Source organism: Ceratotherium simum, chromosome 9 (assembly GCF_057802395.1).
Source record: "Ceratotherium simum simum isolate JZ-2026a chromosome 9, ASM5780239v1, whole genome shotgun sequence".
In the NCBI taxonomy this organism is placed as follows: Eukaryota; Metazoa; Chordata; class Mammalia; order Perissodactyla; family Rhinocerotidae; genus Ceratotherium; species Ceratotherium simum.
Genome location: NC_141908.1, coordinates 79,938,057 through 79,957,624, shown reverse-complemented (window position 1 = coordinate 79,957,624; position 19,568 = coordinate 79,938,057).

Below are 19,568 nucleotides of genomic sequence, written 5' to 3'. Positions count from 1 at the left end.
ACAGAAGACCACGAGAGATTATAAAGCATTGTAATTGTCAATGCTTTAAAACACCATTGTTGCTATTCAACCTCCACGACTATGGCTCTTTCACTATCAAATGTCTGCGTGTGTAACCCTCGCGTCTACATGTGCTTGAAATGCGGGAAAATGTCATTGCAAGACTCATCTTCTCCCAACTGGAGATGAAGAGAGTAGACTCCCCCTCTCTCTGTTCACACTTGAACAAGTATTGGAACTATGCCTCCTGGGATTGCTACATGGGTTCAGTAGCTTTTCTCTCTATCTTTTCGGTCATAATGGCTCATGAACTCAGACGTGATTTTGAAGGAATTTTAGCTGTAAGGAAAAAGGAAAGGAAGTAGGCTGACAGATTACATTTTTGTGACCAGCTCTCCACAACTGCAGCAAAAATAAAGAGGATTCAGATATGGTAACTCAGATTCCCTCATGACCTGGAAAAAACAGTAAGGAAGAGAGATAATGGATCTTGCCCATCTGCCCTCCCCAACTTACTCCTCTCTACCCCTTCCCAGGAGAGGTGTGCCTGTGGCTAGAACTCTTACCTCCTTTAGGTAAGAACTTGAAACCAGAGCTCCTGTCCAGTGTCATGTGGGAGCAAAGAACTCTCAGACAGGGACACAAATCCACAAGCCATCTTAATATGACGTCATGTAAGATGTTACAGCATCTTCATTAAGTCTGGGAAAACTCAAGTCAGACATCAGGAGGTTGGTGGTTTGAGTCAACAGAAGGGAGTTCTCAAAGCTCTAAAGAAGTTGCCTCATTTTTGGCGAGCACATTTCTGAGCCCCAGTATAGTCCACGGAGGGCAGCTCTCAGCCCTCAGCAGCGACGTGCTCTTTGTCGTGGCATTAGCGATGTCTTCGGCCAAGGCCATATGGCCAGGCAGGAGCCATGTCCCTGGGGAAGTGGGGCCTGGTGGGGTTGTTGGATGTGATTCCATTTTCACTGAAACAAATTTTCCTCTCTGCTTCTTCAGCTATTTGTTCTCTGTCAGCGACTTCACAGGTGGCCTTGGCTCCTAAAAGCCGGTCATCAAAAGATCATGATCAAAGAGAACCCTTTGCAGAGAGTACAGACAACCTGCCTGGAAAATGCCTCAGTCAGCATCCTCCCCCTTCCATTTCCAATGTCCAGAGTTTCATATAATTTCTATTCTTCTCTCTGATGCAAGCTCCAGGCATCGGTCTGTGTTATTAGATTTAAGTATCCAGGTCAACAGCATACACTGCCAGCCCCCCTCACAGCTGGGAGGGCTGTTGCCGAGGCTTTTCTACACTGGATGTTTTCATTTCAGCTCATGTCTTCCTCTTTCCCACGGCAGTGGCATTAAGGATTGCAAGGTGAGGCAGCTGAGAGCATGAAGCAGGTTTATCATGAAACCAAAGGCTAAATCTGTGCACTCAGCAGGCCCGGCACGGACTCGTCCACCTCTGGGCAACTGTGTGCCTGGAAAGGACGGCTCCTGCTTTAGAGCCGACATTCCCCAGGGGCCGGGCCGGGGCTGCCGAGATCAGATGTGCCGTGGTGTTAATGCTCTGAATTTAGAAAGGGCTGTTTGTGAAATGCCCTGTAGCTTTATTTCTCTCTCGTGGAGGCAGGAAATCTTGGAAGGTCCAAGGATGAGTCTGGTATTAATAGAGGGAAACCTCAACTAATTGCAGAGTGTGCCCTGCAATACCCTCTTTGATACCAGAAGCGACGTTAGCAGACGAGCAGTAATACAGAGACACATGGAGGCATTTAGGATGTCAGAGAGAGGGAGTTATAAAAATAAATTAGTTAAGCTAGCAACAAATGAGCTGGAAATGTAAAACATGCATCTGAATCTCTTGGGTCAAAGGGAGGGAAGGCAGGGGATTGAGTCAAGGTGGGAGAAGGGGGAGCCCAGCATGTGAAGAGAGGGAAAGGGGAACGGCTGGAGGGTTCGGAGAGCAGAGACCTCTCCAAAGGGGAGGAAAGCTGGAGAACAGAGACAGATGCCAGAGCCCGATTGGCTGGCGGGCATCAAACAGATGTTTGTCTAAGCCCCCGGCATCTGGAAAGAGGCTTCCAGCAGCCACAACTCACCAAACACTGGCCCATCTTACCCATGGAAGCAGGAAGAGCTGGGAAAGTCCACTCTGAGCCCCGTGCAGAGGACAGAACTAGCTTGACCGTCAGGGCTCGCCTTGCTGATGGAGGCTCCCTCTTCCTCTGCTGCTTTCATCGCTAGTTTCAAAGGTTTACATGAGAAACATATGTGCACACGCACACACATATGCGCACAAGCACACACACACACACAATACCAATTCCCCCCACAAAAATACAGTTTGGGGGAGGGCAAGGCACAGTTTACTGGGATGCATAATGGTAGTAGGTCTTTATTAAGAGATGTTCTCACAGATTTTCTTAATTTTTATTTTCTAGCTTGAAAAAAAGTATGCGACTTATTTTTATTTTTTAATTTTTTTTTTACTGTAGTAAAACAAGTGGAATTCTAGTTTTGGTTCGTTATTTCCCTAGCTGAATTTATGTACTTTTCATAGTATATCGGTAGCTATAGATCCTCTTATTTAGAAGTGTTCTACCGCACCGGGAAATTCGGAGGGAGGGTTCAGACCTGATTCACTCCCAGCCTTTGCCTCCTCCTCCTGCTGCTGAGATCTGAGTTTACTTTCTGGAGCTTTTGTGCCACAGTCAGACAAAGACTTGAAACGCACAGGCCTGGTGAAGTGACACAGCGACTGAACGGCATTCACCCCGACCGGTCTGTCAGTCAGCAGGGTTAAGTGACTGGGGGAAAAGTCTTTTCAGTTGCGGGAGAGGTTATTTGGAGCTTTTAAGGGTGTAGAACTGAATTCCTGAAGGAAGGATGGGAGGTGACGTCAAGTGAGGAAAAAAAGGTGACGAAAGATGTATTGAGGACACTGAGATTTTGTCATTTTAGCTTCCTGTCCAGGAAGCAGACAGATAGAAACTGTGGCTGGTGGCATTTAATCCACATCCTCCAATACTGCATTATTCATACAGCTTTGTGCTTTGTTTTCATTTGTTTGCTATTAAAAGCCGAGTTCATTCATTCAACAAACACTTGTTGAGTGTCTCTATCTGAGCCATGGTGACAAGGCAGGTTTTGTCTGATGTACTTTTTGACAAATAAACAAGTCTCTTTCTCAGTGATTTTGACGGTAAGAGCAATATTGTGACTGAATGTAGATGTTCAGATGAAAACAGGATAATTCTCCAGGGCCATCTCCATAAACTCAGAATCCCCAATTTATCAAGGACATCAACAGTCATTTGTCCCATTTTCCTATCTGATGTGTGATCTCACACTAATATCCTCATTAAATATACTCCCTGAATGCTTTCAGTGACAAAAAGCTTACTGTCTCTCAGGACCGCCAAGTTCCTCTTCATAGTGGCTCCAATTGTGACAGAATTCTTTTTATATTGAGCTAGAAGTTCTGTCTTGGACTCCCTTCACTGGGTCCCATTTTTGCCCACCAGAGCTACCGGAAGGTCTAATGTTTCTCCCACATGGCAGCTATCCTCTACTGGGAGATAATCCTTACATACTTCCCACCCTCCAATCTCTTCTCTAGCCATGGTCATTCACACATTCCTTGTATCGCGTGGTTTCCAACTCTCTTCGCCAACCTTGCTGATCTATGGTTGACCAATGGTCTTCTGAAAGGATGGCAAGAGACATTCCAAGCACGGTTTCTGACCAGCTTCGACTCTAGTGGGGCTCAGTCCCCTTTTCTGAAATATTCTTTCTTTATTAATGCAGACTAAGTGTGTATGAGATTTTTCAGATGACTCCTCACATAGTCGGCTCGTGAGAAGCTTACAGGAAAACCACGGTTCCCAGGTTGGTGGTATCTACGCCTGCTGCTCTTCAGCCACATCTCTGCCATCTGGACACATTCACTTACTTTCTGGACTCTTTTCACTATTAAATTTCTGTTAGAACAAACATGTTGTTACAGCTGGTTGAGACTGTTGGGGAGCCTTTTTTGCCATTGAACACAATAAATATCTCTCCCAGCTTCATCTGCTGGTCTGCCATGACCCACAGGTCATCCACATCCTTGGCTAACTTATAACTGTTGAATAGGACAAGATTTCAAGACAGGCTTCCTTATGAGGAAACCCAACCACCATTGAAAACAATCTAAGGATCTCTTTCCATTCTGGACCTTGCCCAGTTCCAGACTGAGCACTGAGCATATGAATCAATGTTGATTTGGTGACAAAGTAATCGGGCAATTAAAGGCCAGTGCAACTATTTTATTTTGGCAGCCCAGTTTTTGGTAAATTTTACCTTAACCTAGTCATCATAGTTTGTATCAGGTTTTTTTTGTGTGTGTGTGAGGAAGATCGGCCCTGAGCTAACATCTGCATCCTCCTCTTCTTTTGCTGAGGAAGACTGGCCCTGGGCTAACATCCATGCCCATCTTCCTCCACTTTATATGGGACGCCGCCACAGCATGGCTTGCCAAGCAGTGCATCGGTGTGCGCCCAGGATCTGAACCAGCGAACCCCGGGCCGCCCGCAGCAGAGCGCGCGTGCTTAACCGCTTGCGCCACCAGGCCGGCCCCATCACTTTTTTTTTTTATGGATTAGTTGAAAAATGTTGGTGAATTTGCCCAAGATTTCCAATAAAATGGTTGGTTTCAATGATTCCAAAGTTATTTCTAAGTACGACCTGTTCCAAATTTTAGCCTAACATTTCTAACTGACTTCTGGACATCATAGAATTTTCTATTTTGCATTATATTTATTTATGAGTATAACACCTCCCTTATGACAGTATAAGCTCCTTGCAGGCAGGCACGGTATGTGATTCATCTTTGCATTGCCTGCAGAATCTCTTCCGGCGCTGTCAACAGCAGATGCTCAACAAATGGGTGTTGAATGACTAAATCACTGAGCTGACAGAGACAGAGAATAATACTATCGCCTTCAAAGAAGGATTTTTGGACCGTGTAGTGCTTGAAGTTCTGAGACACAACACAACCTCGTGAGTACATGTTCTTCTTCCAGATTTGAAGCAAGTGTATGTCCCTCAGCGTCATCATCTCCGAATAAGAAGTATTTGCCTTCAAAATAGCCTGAGGCTTCTCATTCAACACAGCAGACTTTTTTCTTAATATATTCTCCCCAGAATCAGTAAGTTTTCCATCTAACCTGCCAGAGACAGTCAATGTCTTCCCATCTGCAGTAATTATCTTGACAAGGTCAATTAGCATTTTAAAAAATGACACAGTCACTTGGCTGCTGGCTTTCATTTTACTCCTTTCTCAGCAGAATGCTCCCGGCATCAATTGACGCGGAAGCTGCATTGCACCGGAGGAAAAAATTGCCTATGTCGATGCCAAAAGGAGGTGTCCCTCTGGCGGAGAGAGAAAAGAGTGCTCAGGTGCTCAGGGAGGCCCAGCAGCTCCAGGCAGGTCACTCTGCGACTCCACGACGTTCTGAGACGCCTGAGACCTTCCGCTCTGCAGCTTACACGCCTGAGGAGGTGGCTCCGGTGCCCAGCTGGAAGTGTAGACCCAAGAGAAATCCCCGCAAATGGGAGAAAACATCCTCTGAGTGGAAGACTTTTAGAAAATCATCGCCAAAAAAATACCTCTCCTGCAGACCAGAGGAGAGGAGGCAAGTTATGCCAAGCTTCAGTCAAACATTATTAAATACATATCCGGCTTGGTTTTGTTTTTCCCATGCCACAAAATTCCTAAGGTTTGCCAAGTTTGTCTACAAAATTTTCAGTGTCTTCTATTGCCTTTCACCAGGGGCAAATGCTATGTAGATATTTTTTAAGTAATATTTTGTGTTTCATGTTATTTTTTTCTTGACACTATCTAGAATAAGTTGTATGATTTTTAGATCCAGGTTTCAGTTATGGTTAGTGGCACATTTTTATTCCTAAGGGATGTTCAAAGCTGCACTGCACGTCTACATTTCAGGATATGAATCAAAGGTAAGAAGGATTCCTCAGGCTATAAAATTGGCTACTGTAAGATGAGAGGGAGAGCTTGTGGGAGAGAATTAAAGGGACTGCAAATAAAGCCAGATGGGGACCACATTCTCTCCTCTCTCCTGGAGCTCTTCTGTTCCATGTGGTATCTTCTTATCATGTAGATCTCTTCTCTAAGTCAGAGCTGGTCCAGCATGGAGCCTAGGGAAAAGAAATGTTCAGAGAACCCTGCCTCTGAGATGAGAGTCTTGCTGTGGGCGGCATAGGCCAGCTCTGCTCTGAGCACGGTAGGAGCACCTGCTGCCTCCTTCCTGGCTGCGAAGATCCAGACGGCCAATGGACAAGACTCAGGGACAGGCAGCATCACCTGTTTCTGATTAGGCCTCAAGCAAAAGGGACAATGGGGCATTTATTCCATAGGACTCAGCTGAGGTGGGGGTGGCCCTGTGAAGCAGCGTTCACAGAATTTGGGCCTGGGATACCAGCCACGTGAATAACACATACCATAGACCTGTCAGGAGGAAGAGTAAACTTCCCCCAACTCTGGGAAACAGCACAAGGAAGAAGTTGGGTCCTCAAGGTAGCTTTCAATGTTGATGGAAAGGCTGACCTGAGAAAGAACTGCCTAAAATCATGTTTGCTGTTGCTTCTCTCCAGGGTCCTGGGATAATTTGTAATTCAGACTTGGAAAGAATCCGAAGCTATTTCCTTCAGATTTATTATTTCCACATGTGAAATGAAATAATTAAAACACCTCATCAGCTTTTAGAGCTTGAGTAAAGAAAAAAACAAAGGCAAGGAATTGCTGATTGAATCCATATTCCTCCCAATCTTCCACTAATTTAATTTAATGTCAAAAATTTACTATAATGAACAATGATTTTGCATACAAATGGATATTTTTAAGTGGATTTTTAATTTATATTTGTTAGTAAATCATAATAAACCTATCATCCGCAGCCTTGATACTCAAGATCATTCCCACAACACTTGAGGGTGAGCGGTCTCACACATATTTCAGGTCACTTGCAGGATGAGAGCTCTGTGAGGCCACAGGGTGCTGGAAAAAGTCGGCACAGCATCCAAGTGGTTTCCTGTGGACACTCGTAGTGGTCATTAGGCTGAATTAACAAACACCTGATCATTATGGCTGCATAGTACAATTCCATTAACTCAGATTTCTTGTATGGAATATGCTACATTTATCAAAGTAAAATAATGTGAACATAAGAAACTCCATGTCAGGATGTATCTAACAGTCCCTTCAACCAAGAATCCTGCCTTTGACGTGGGCAACAGCAATGTCTTCTGGGAGGCCAGGATTCACCTCTGTGACACCAATTATAAAGTATTTTTTTAATGTCTCAAATGTCTCTAACTTTTCTTTAACAACCCAGGAATATCTTCACATTACACTGATGGAAAGCTCTCTTGAATTTATGTATATTTTTTAACCTGCTTCACTTCTTGATGTTGTTCCTTCAGAGATGTCTTGGGGAAATTCATGCCTATAACCCAAATCCCCGGATGGTAGGCAACAGGGCAGCAGAGCCCGGATCTGTCTTCCTCACCTGTTTCCTCAGGTCCTCACTCAGTGTCTGCAGGTTCTTAAAAAACTACTTGTTGTTTTCATAGATGGTAGTCACTGGCCAGTGATCCCAAGGAAACAAACAAACAAAAATGTATGAATTATTTTGTTTCATCTTCTTGAATAGAATCTCACTAGAAGGATTGTAAGAACTTGCTCACAGGCTTCTCTCTCTATATGTCCAGACTCACTTACTGTAGGGACCTTCTTCCTCAACCCTCCCTCCCCTCCCCCAACACTTACACACACACCATACACACACACACACACACACACACACCACTGCAACTGGGAACCCTGTGAAGCTGTTGATGGATACTTGTCACCTCTAGAATAGTCTTATCTCCTCAGTCTGTCAGCAAAGTCTTTCTTGCCTGACCCCTCCCTGAACCCTCACCTCCACCTGCCCACTTCACCTTTTTAGCCTCATCTCCCATTCAGCCCTGACCCACTCAGCTCCCAGCCACTCCATGAAAGTCGCCTTCCCAGTTATATGTTGGAGTCTCATCCAGGCTCTTCCATTCTCCCACAGTGCCCTTCCTCAGCTCTGCTGTAGAATGCCTGGCACATTCCCATCCATCCTTCCAAATCTAACTCAAATATTACCTCCTCAGAAGCTTCTAGACCGACTCCCCTGGGCATCCTATACGTGCCTCAATTCCAGTGATTGTGAATCCTGGCTGTACTTTAGAATCATTTGGAGAGTTTGTTAAAATTACTGGGCCCCACCCAAGATCAATTAAATCAAAATCTCTGAAGGTGGGATCTAGGCATGTTTCTTTGTTTTTTTAACTCTCTAGATGACTCTAATAGGCAGCCAGAGCCCTTGCTTTGTTGTAATCTTTTTACTTCTGTTTGTGGTCTTCGCGTCACTTCTCACTGGCAGGGACAAGGTCCTACCCATCTTTGTATTCCCAGCAACTAGGATAGTTCCCGGCATAGAATGGGTGTTCAAGCATTCTTTGTAAATTCCAAATGAAAGACTCATGAAGGTGAAGCTACCTTGACAGAGCTTCAAAGTCCACAAATTCAATTTAGAGTGAGTCCCCCAGCTGAAAACTTTCCATAGAGATGTTCTTCAAGGTTCCAATCAGAGCTTGGGAGTGGAAGTGCGTGATTTCATTTCTAACCAGGGTAGTAATTCTGACTGAAAGCTGAAGTGGTTGTGAGGTGAGCAACCATTTCTCCTATGTACGTTCTCTAAAGATGGTCGTTATTTTTTCAAAAAATTTAAAAGCTAGTATAGTGACATGACAGTGTAAGACTGTGATCGAAGAAAAAAAAACTTTAAGGAAAACAGTGGAAGAAACACCCAAAGGACTCTAAGGATGGAGCCTTTAACAAGATTCCTCCCCACCCAAGGAACAGGCCCCACCAGTCCCCTTTGTTCCTGCCCCCTCCCCATGTTAGAATCTGGCTGACGCTCTCCCCTGCGTCAGTTGGTGTGGGTCATAGATGGAAGGTAGGTAGCACACAACTGAGTCACTGCCTCCGGTAGTGACCACCACCCATTAGGTGACCTCAGTAAACATCACCTGCTCCTCTGCTAAACATCAACAGCTTCCTCAGAGGGCTGTTAAAAGGATTCAACTGTTTTATCCATACAAAGTTCTTAACCAGTGCCCGAGGTGCAATAAATGCTCAATCAGTGGTAACTGCTATTATTGCGTGGCTGTTCCCAGCAGACGCTATTTCGTCACACAGCAAAACGGGCCAATGCCGCAAACCAAAGCAGAAAGTTCTGGCATGTCTTTTGACAAGAAGAGAAAACATTTCCTTATATAAAAACATAATTTTGCTTAAGTCCAGACATTATGACCTTTTGAAATGCATTATTGACAATCTACTTAACACACAAATTTGATTTCTGATCTCCAGACATGATAGAAAGGAAGCCATGCTCATTTCAATTGTAAAGGTTTTAGGCATAGTATTCAAATAATTTAATCAGTTAGAAAAACAGAAATGCTTCCTGAAAAAAAATACAGAGCTTTTAAAAATTGTTTTTTAAAGCAACAAAAATATTAACATGTAAACAATATTTCCGTTAGTTAAATATCTGTCAAGGCCAAGCCAGGCGATGACTGAGTTAACCGTGCTCTCGTGAGGAAGAAGTCACTCCATGCGGACCTTTGCCTGCGTTTCTAATCAAGTTCTGTTCTTGGGAAGGACTCATTTGTCTTCCCTTTCCGGGCCTGGAGCTGAGGCTGGCGGCTCTGCCCCTTGTTAAGTCTCTGCCTCTCTGCTCAGTGAGGGAAGGGCTCCCTGCGGGATCTCACTGGGCTGTGATGGCAGGTTATTCAGACGCCTCCTTTCTACTTTCAATGTGCACATTCTAATCTCCTCACGAGTCCCCCTTCTTGGGCTGGTCTTCATTTTGACCACACAGAGAGAAGCTTTTCCCCTCTTCTCTGGTTCACTTGGATCCAATGTGAAGTTTCCCTGGATTGGTTTTGTGGTTCTTTATGCTCACCGATTCTTGCTTGAGAATTCTCCCCCAAGTGACCACCCCCACACTGACACCGTTATTCAGATTACTATCATTGACCTTGAGCTCCTGGAGTCTGAGCAGACAGCACAGCCCTGTGGGGTCCGCTGCACAGCGAGCTATGTGAGGTCAGAGAGCCTGTTTCTGTCAACCCTGAACTTCCTTAGGGTAGGTCTCATTCTTCTCCATCACCTTAACAATATCACCAGTGTTAATACACAGTGAAAGCCTTATCCTCGGCATACCATCAACACACCAGCCCTGGTGCTCTGGTGGTTAAGATCTGGCGCTCTCACCTCTGCAGCCCAAGTTCGTGTCCGGCTCAGGGAACCACACCACCCGGCTCTCGGTTGTCATCTTGTGGCAGCTGCGTGTTGCTGTGATGCCGAAAGCTCTGCCACCCGTATTTCAGATCCCAGCAGGGTCACCCATGGTGAACAGGTTTCAGCAGAGCTTCCAGACTCAGACAGACTAGGAAGAAGGACCTGGCCACCCACATCCAAAAAAATTGGTCCAGAAAACCCTGTGAATAGCAGGGAGCATTGTCTGATAGAGTGCCGGACGGGGAGAGGATGGTGCAAAAAGACTGGGCAGAGAACCCTCCGCTGTCCACAGGGGTGCTAGGAGTCGGAATCCACTCGACGCCACTAGGAACAAACTCTCTACTTGCCAAAGCACGCAGCTGCAGGGCTGCAGAGCTGCAGGGCTGCAGGGGGATGCCTTTTCTATTTCACGTGCAGGTGCCATGTGTACTGACGGGGACGTGTGCATGTGTGTGTGTATTTTCCACATTTCCTTTATTTACCACATGCTACTTTTAACATGAAAAATAATTTTTTGAGTACATACTTTCAGGTAAGGTGTTTCCTTTCTCAGAGGGCAGCTAACTTTAAAAATGTATGTTCAAATATGACCCAAATCCATCAGACAATTTCACATCTGTCCTAGCCTTTTTGCTCTCTCCCTCCCTCCCCAAATCCATCACTGTGTTGAGATAGCAAATCTCTGCCCAGAGGGAGCCCATCTTTTGAAACACGCTGTGCATCACCCTTTGTCCTGTGGACTTTTAAGAGATGGTGCTATTCCTAAACGTTTGTCAGCATATCGTGGTTCTGGCACTGAAAAATGTCCGTGAAGCCAACACAAATCCTGCATATGGACAAACGTGGAGTGAGAGAGAGGAAGGTGCTCCCCAGACCGGGGGAGAACTCTTTAAAAAATTAGCGGCATGGCTAATTTAATCTACTACGTCTGGCTTATTCACATGTGTGTGTAAGTATCAAGGGGCTGCAGAATCTAATAAGTCTTGTTGTTCTTTCCCCAAATAGAAATGGCTTTATTGTTTCCCTTTTCCTGATCTAAAAAAGTAATATATGTGTGGTTAAAAATTCTATAAAATATAGTAATAAATTTAAAAGAAAGTAAAACTGCCCATAATAATTAACCCTCATAGTAAATGACTACTGTTAATATTTTGGATTTATCTGTCTAGAACTATTATTTTTTATATCATAACTACCATTTATGGAGAACTTTCTACGAGTCAGGCACTATGCTAAGCACTTTTCGTATGTTATCTCTTAAAGTCCTTGTACTAACCCTGTGAAGTATTATCACTGACCTAAAGTATTAATAAGAATTATCCGCCATAAGAAAACTGAGGCCCCAAGAGTTAAGGTAATTAATTTCCTTGTGGCCATCTGGTAAGCTAGAGGTGGGACCAGGACCAAAAACCCATTAGTCTAACTCCAAAGTCCAATATAACTATGATAAACTCATATATATATACACACACATATATATATGTATCTATATTGTATAAATACCTGTTTTTAATAAAAAAAAAATAGAACAATGTGTAATGGGTTGAGCTGTGGCTCCCAAGCTCTGCCTACCCAGAACCTTAGAAGGTAAACTTGTGCGGAATAAGAGTGTTTGCAGATGTAATTAAAGTAAGGATCTTGAGATGAGATCATCCTGGAGTAGGCTGGGCTCTAAATCCAATGATGAAAAGGAGAGGACACAGAGAAGGCAGCCATGTGCGGATGGAGGCACAGATTGGAGTGATGTAGCTACAAGCCAAGGAACACCGAGGATTGCCGGCCACCACCAGGAGCTAGGAGAGAGGCAGGGAACAGAGTCTCCCTCAGAGCCTGCAAAAGGCACCAGCCCTGCCGACACCTTGATTTCAGACTTCTGGCCTCCAAAAGTGCGAGAGAATGAAGTTGTTTCAGGCCGCCTGGTGTGAGGTACTTTGTTATGGCACCCCTGGGAAACTAATACACCGTACTCTCCAGATAATTTGATGATTGCTTTTGTCACTTATCAATATACCACAAGCATCTTTAATTTACCAGCATCCCACAAACATAAATATAGATCCACATTTCTATTTGAAATGGCAAAGTAGAATTCTTTAGTAAGGAGTTAGCAAAATTTATTTAATCAATACCATATTGATGGACCTTTAGAGTATTTTCAACTTTTCATTTTTACAAATAATAGTGTGACTAAAATTCTTGGTTAATCCCTTTATTACATAATTTTCCCCCAAATTATTTCCTTAGGATAAAGTGAATGCCTGGGTGTAATTTGTACCTCCAGTTAAGGCTTTTGATCCATTATTACCAAGGCATCTTCCAGAAAAGTTGTATCAACTTATAATCCTACTAGCAGTGTATAAGTAACACAATGATGATTGAATATTTGCTCTTTGGCAATCCAGGTTTCCATAAAATACTTCTTGAGAATGTGGTTGGTGTGAACATGTTTAGTATCAGTGTCTTCCTCCTGGGCCTGCCATTGTCTAGCACTAAAGATGGGATTCTGATGAAAAACAATGATGCCATAACTTACAAGTTCAAAAGCTCTAAGGCTAATGAATAGAGTTTTAAATTGAAAATCAGGAGGCTTGTGATAGCTAGTTAATTCTTATGATGCAGCTTCTCTGTATCTGTTGTTGTGTCTGCAACATGGGGAATCCTCATAGGACCTGCGTGAACTCTGGAATTGAATTGCCTTGGTTTGAATCCTGTTTTCACTACTTATTAGCTATGTGCCCTTAGGAAAGTTACCTAGACTCTCTAAGCTTCTATGGAAACGATGATGGGCCTCCTTCCTTCACAGGGAACTGAGAGTCCTAGGAGATGATCCCCATAAAGGCACTCAACGCCAGCCTGACACCGAGTACGTATTCTGTAAATGCAAATATACATTTTTATCATCATCATCATCATACATAACAGTCTTCCCATACGTGGGGCCAGTTAGTGCAATTGATTTAGAGTCTCTCTCAGGAGGCCAAGGTCATGGGGTCAAGCCCGGTTTACTTGGATCGGTTCCACAGCCGCAGATTGCGTCGGAGCACTAGCCAGCTGTCTCCTAGGCAGCCTGGGCAGCACGATTACATCATCAAGCTCTATTGTCCTAGCCGTCCAGGGGGAGGGCTTGGAGAATCCCCTGCCACTGAGGACACTGTGAAGTCGGAAGCTGGGAGTACAGGGAGAGTGGAAGGAGACCAGGGTCTCTGAGCCAGGCGGGATGAGGGCGGAGCTGAGCCAACGGCCTCGGGGAAATAAGGTGGAAGGGGTCTTAGTTCTGAGAGGGCAAAACAACAATCACAACAAAATGGCGGGCCTTTCCGTTTTGTCCTGTCACCTTTCCTGGTGGCTCTTTGAATGAGTGTAGGCTCCAGGGATCCCTTTCTGGAAAAGTCACACTGAACTGACTTCTTCCATGTAAAGGTTAAGGAGAAAATGCAATGTGTTGATTGTTGTGGTTGTAGCCAACTGATAGTTTTGTAGAGAAAAGTTGTCTGCACCCCTTTTGAGAGAATTTGCATTGGAAACTTGTCTTAATAAAGTTTGTTACCTTTACCCTCTGGGGTAGAGTGGTCAATGGAAGAGCACAGATTTCTTTGGTGTCGAGTTTTGTCTTATGTACACACCCCAAGAGGGATCTAGTCCAGGCCAGCTTTGATAAGTGGGCAGAAGTGTCCACAGATTTTCCCAAATGGCCTCCCATACACCTGCTGCCGTAGGCCGGAATTTCTTTTTCCCAAATCAATCTTATGAGATTGTTTTCTTACATAGTCATCTTTGAAAAATAGCACATCAGCACACCTATTGCTGAAAAATGTCACAAAAGAGCAAGATGATAAAAAGCAGGGTTAGTTTTTGCTTTTCATATCCATTGGGAGCATCTACAAAAATAGCTGGACATTCCTGTTTCTGCCCTCTTGGTGGGAATGTTTTTTGAGGAATTTAGACACCACATCACTCAATATTCTCAACGTAAAGGACATACAAGAGAAAATTCTCTCACATCTGAGTGCCGAGAAAGAGCTTCCTTCTCTTGAGATAGAGCACGTCTTTTCCTTACGGGCCTATGAATCTCATTTTCCTCTTTCGCTGAGGCCGCCCGGGAGCTCCGAGCTCCGTTTGCAGGCTGATTTCAGTTACTATGTAGGAATCTGTGGCTATTTAGTATTTTAAGTTTTCTTCTGTCTTGTTTCCCTAGTCTATCTACATATTCCCTTGTCTGCATTTAGTTTTTTGTTTTATTAAAAGTATTTTTAAAGAAAGCCTCAAGCCCAAAGTGGAATGAATTCGAGTATAAGTAAGTAATTAGTTTTAGAGACAGTATTCTCTAGTGGTGTGAGGGTTGCATGTATGTGTCAACTTGACTGGGCTATGGGGTGCCCAGATTGCTGGTAAAACATAACCTCTGGATATGTCTGTGAGGATGTTTCCAGAAGGGATTAGCATGTGACTGAGTAGACTGAGTAAAGAGCAGCCCTCACCAGTGCGGGCCGGCATCGTCCAGCCTGTTGATGGGACGCTTGAATAGAACAAATAGGCGGGGGAGAGGCTCATTGTGTCTCTCTCTGCTCCAGCGGGGATGTCCACCTTCTCGGCCCTCAGACATCAGAGCTCCTGGTTCTCAGGCCTTCAGACTCCTGGACTTGCACCAGCGGCCTTCCAGCTTCTTCAGACTTCAGACTGAAATATACCCCAGCTTCCCTGGTTCTCCAGCTGGCAGACGGCAGGTCACAGCTTCCGCAATCCCGTGAGCCAATTCCTGTGATAAATCTCCTCTCACATCTATCTCGATACATCCTCTTGGTTCTGTTTTTCTGGAGAATCCTGGCTAATATACATGGCAAAAGCATTTGGAATCAAAGGACTTGTTTTTAAATTTCTGCTTAAAACTAGTCCTTTTACTGGTTTGTGACCTTGGGACATAACATTTAAGCTATTTTTCTTGGTTTCTTTATCTGTCAAATGCTAGTAGATAGTTAATATTATCTGTAGTGGTAGCTAATGTTATCACAATATTGCTGTAAGGATTATATGAGCTAACAGATGTTCAAGTACTTTACAAACAATAAAAATCTACTTAAAGTACATTTGGTCTAACATTATATATTGCTGGACAAGGCTCTTTTGAAATTGAGAGAACAATGAGACTCATTCAAAACCAATGCGAGTAGAAGACAGCTTCTAGCAATGGTTCCAATATTACCTGCACTTAGGTTAAACACCTACAGATTCACTCCCTCAGATGTTGAGATATTCAGGGACAGGCCGTCTTCCTTTAGGATCAAGATTGTCCCTTATTTCTGAGGCCCCCTCTACTCGTTCCAGCATGCTAATCTTATCATCGCCCTAGATATGGTAAGGGAGACCAGGTGGTGCAAGTAGCAGAGGATTCAGCCCAAAGAGGCCGAAGCAGAGCCATCTTTTCTAAATCACAATTCTGGCATAGCTTTTCCCTGCTTAAAGCCCTTCAATCAAATCCCTTCAGGACCTTGCCCCTCTCTCTGCCTCTCCAGCCTTATCTCCCATCTCTCCTGCTCTGTGTAGCCTGAGCTTCCATCACACAGCTTTGTCTGCCTCTGGGCCTTTGCACATGCTGTTCTCTCTCCCTGGAATGACCTTCCTCCTCATTTGCTCACCAGGTTCACTTATATTCATCATTCATTGGGACCTCTCATGACTCCCTCGGGCATAATGACATGTCCTTTCTCCACACAACCTATGCAAGCAAATCTCTGTTACAGCAGACCTCTCACTAGACTGAGCTTTTGAGGACAGGCTCTGAATTTTGTTCATCTTTGTATTCTAGGCACCTAGTTGTTGCTCAGTTAAAATCTGTTAAATGAAGATATTGCAAACATGCTCGTGGACCAGCAAAAGAGGTCAGTCATTAGCCAGCCCGGAAGTAGAGACAGGATTGAAGAGCGGAGGGTTGGACGAGGAGAGCCCAGATGGCTGCAGGGCAGGAAGGAAAGGGCCAAGCAGTGTGTACAGAGTGGGAGAATCGGGGTGCGGGAGGGTTGCTGTTCAGGTACCTGAGACAGCTTACCTGGGCACTCTGGCCACAAAAGCTTTCAGGATTAGCTTCCATGTTAAGTGTTGGGGGGTGTGTGTTGACTTCTAAGCCTGACGGGTTACAGAGCCCTAGGCAGAGTCACTGTGTACTGTTGTGCCCTGTGTAACTCAATGGAGGGGATGGGTAGAAGTTCAAATCCAGCCTGCCCTCCGCTTGCCCAAGCCATTCACCCTGGAGCTCCTGCCTCTGCCCCTAGGGGCACCTTTACCCAATTCACACACAGCCAGAGGGTGGGCTACGCCCGACCTGCCACATTTAAGTACAGACCTCATCTTCATTTCTGACAAACCCTTTCACTGTCCAGTGTCTGAGGGCCAAGAAACTCATTTTAGGAGGGTTCAGGGTGCAAGGGGGGCCTAGGAAGGATGAGAGATCAATCCAGAGGCTTCAGGCTTGGCCTTATGGCTGTGGTTTGTCTCCCAAAGTGGCTTCGGGCAGGAGCTACAGGGATCCTGTGTAGACAAGCAGCTCCTCTGTGACACCCTCCCACCTTCACTCCCAGGGTCAGGGGTCAGGGGTCGTGGCCCTGGGTCCTGCACCAGTGGGCAGCCTGAGGGAGAGGTGTCCTCACTGTTAAGCTTTGGTTTGGGGCATCACGTACACTTTTGTTCTTCTGTTCACTTTGATATGACCTCTGAAAACTACGTACCATGTGCTCCCAATCAGCCTAGGAGGCAGCGTGTGTATTGACAGTTTAAAGATGAGCTGTGTACTTAATTCTACCTCTGCCATTTACCAGCTACTAAATTTGGACATATGTCAACCTTTTTGTGCTAAAAAAAGAAAGAAGGGAAAAAAGCCATACTTCTCCATAGCAGACATGTCTGCCTGCAGACATGGCAGGCAGAAAAAATGTTGGAATCCTCCGATTCCAACTGCAGGAGTGTAATTGACCCACGGCCCCGAGCTCTGCTCTCTGCGGTGTCAACCACCTCCACACCAAAGCCACACTTCACAGAGGCCTCCTCCAACTCATGACTGAGTGTGGGAGATGTGGTCTAATGCCAGACATGGGAGGTGTGGGTCGCCTTTGATGGGCAAAGCTGGCAGAGGAATTCCCTGACAGACTTCCCAAACTTTCCTTAGAACTACACTACAATCCAACAGGTGTCGTGGCAAACTTCTTTCCTTCCTTCTCTCCGTCACTCAGCATCAGACCTGCTCTCCGAGCCTCCCCTGACTCCCTTCTCATTTTCTCTCACAGGCATTTCCCTAATAAACGTCTTCTATATATGTAATCCTGTCTTGGTATCTTCTTCTTAGAGGCTCTTGACTAACACACCATTCCATAGAGCTACTGTGACCATTAAATTTTCTGATACATACAAAGAATCCTGCAGTTTCTAGGACATAGTATAATCTCTGGTCCTACTCACAGGCCACCATCTTTTCTTAGCTGCAGGCTTCCTCGTAGTTCCTTACTCCTTACTCCTTATAAGGAGTAAGGTAGTTGCCCAGTTCTTACCTCTGGCTTTTGGGTATTCTGGAACAAAATCATCTAGGGCAGACACTACAGCTTCAGTATGCATTCTCCCATTCTTCTTTTTAGAAGTAGAATGCCCCACCCCGCTGAGTTTCAGCAGAACACGTGGCCATCCAGTTGAAGACTGCAATTTCCAGCCTCCCTTGCAGTTAGAGGGGATGAAATAACTAAGTTTTTGCCAGTGGAGCTGTAAACAGAAGCGATGTACACAATTTTACCATCAACTCCTAAAAATAAAAGTTCTTGCTCTCCTCTTTTTCTCTTTCCCCCTTAGAGCTGACTGGAATGGAGACGCACTGGTGAGACAGCTTTAACCACATAGGTGAGGAAAATGCTACACTGATGTCACAGCAATGAGATAGAAGGAATAGGGGTCTCTGGTTGACCTTAAGGAGCAAAGCTACCTATCTTGGACCTCCTACCTACCTCTGTTTTTTGTCTGAAAGAGAAATGAATGCTGTCTTTTGAGTCATTGTATCTGGGGGATTCTTTGTTACAGCAGCTTAGCCAGTACCCTACCTCATACACTGTCTTTCCGATCTGTTTCTATATTCTGTCTGCGTAGGTTGACCCAGGACTGGTTGACAGCACTGTCTCCTTAATCCTTTAATGCCTACTTCTCAATATGGCATTTAATTACATTTGATGACTTTGAAGGACGCTAAAACTAGTTCCCTTTGAGCAAAGGATTATCTCAAGTCAGAGCTAATAGCCTTAATGGTTTAAAATGGCACTAAATGGTTCTCTCCATGTCGGCAAGGCCATCTGGTCATTTGCAGATAAGCATAATAATAAGCACCCGGGCAGATTTCCACATATGGGCTGAACACAGACATGTTCCAAATGATATACACTGTAAAATTTCCTATCCTTCACTAAAACCCAAGCCACAAACTATCCCTTACTTGAATGGCAATAATGAGTTGTCACTCAGAGAATAGGTTTGTTTAAAATTGAGCCATGACTGTTGGGTGAAATCATGTTCTTTTTGCTCTAGGAGCATTTACATCCTCTGAGTGTGATTGATAAGTCATGAAAGCAAATCGAGGAAATAATGAAATAATTTTCTTTGCAATGATAGTGTTGACTTCCATTTCCTGCCTCCCTTTCTGTCAAGGTTTCTAGCTAGACTTGATATAGCCCTTAAGAACTCTTTAGCACTGAAATTATTATGATTACACTCTATCCATATTTCCTTTTATAATTCAAAGTAGTATTAATAATGAAGCTTAATTAAGGGAGCGCCCAGCAATTTCTGATTTTTATCATGAAGATTATTTGATGATATTTATTTATATATCAATTAATTTTAAACATTTGGTACCTTAAGCCACATACTTCACCTGCTCTTGAGTCATGCAATATTGAGTCATGCCCCCATAGACCTGTGGTGGCATTGATGACAATTCTCCATTTCCATTTAAAGCCTCTCAAAACTCTAAATTATTTAGAAAGAACATGTCCCTTTAATGGACACAGAACCAGACAGAGAGACCAATGACGGGCATTCTTGAATGCCCTTGGCAACCAGGCCTCAGCTACTAATATGTAAAACAAAGGTAGACCCTATAAAAGCACGCCACTTACCTGGAGGACTCCTACAAAGAGACAATAATGGGAGAATG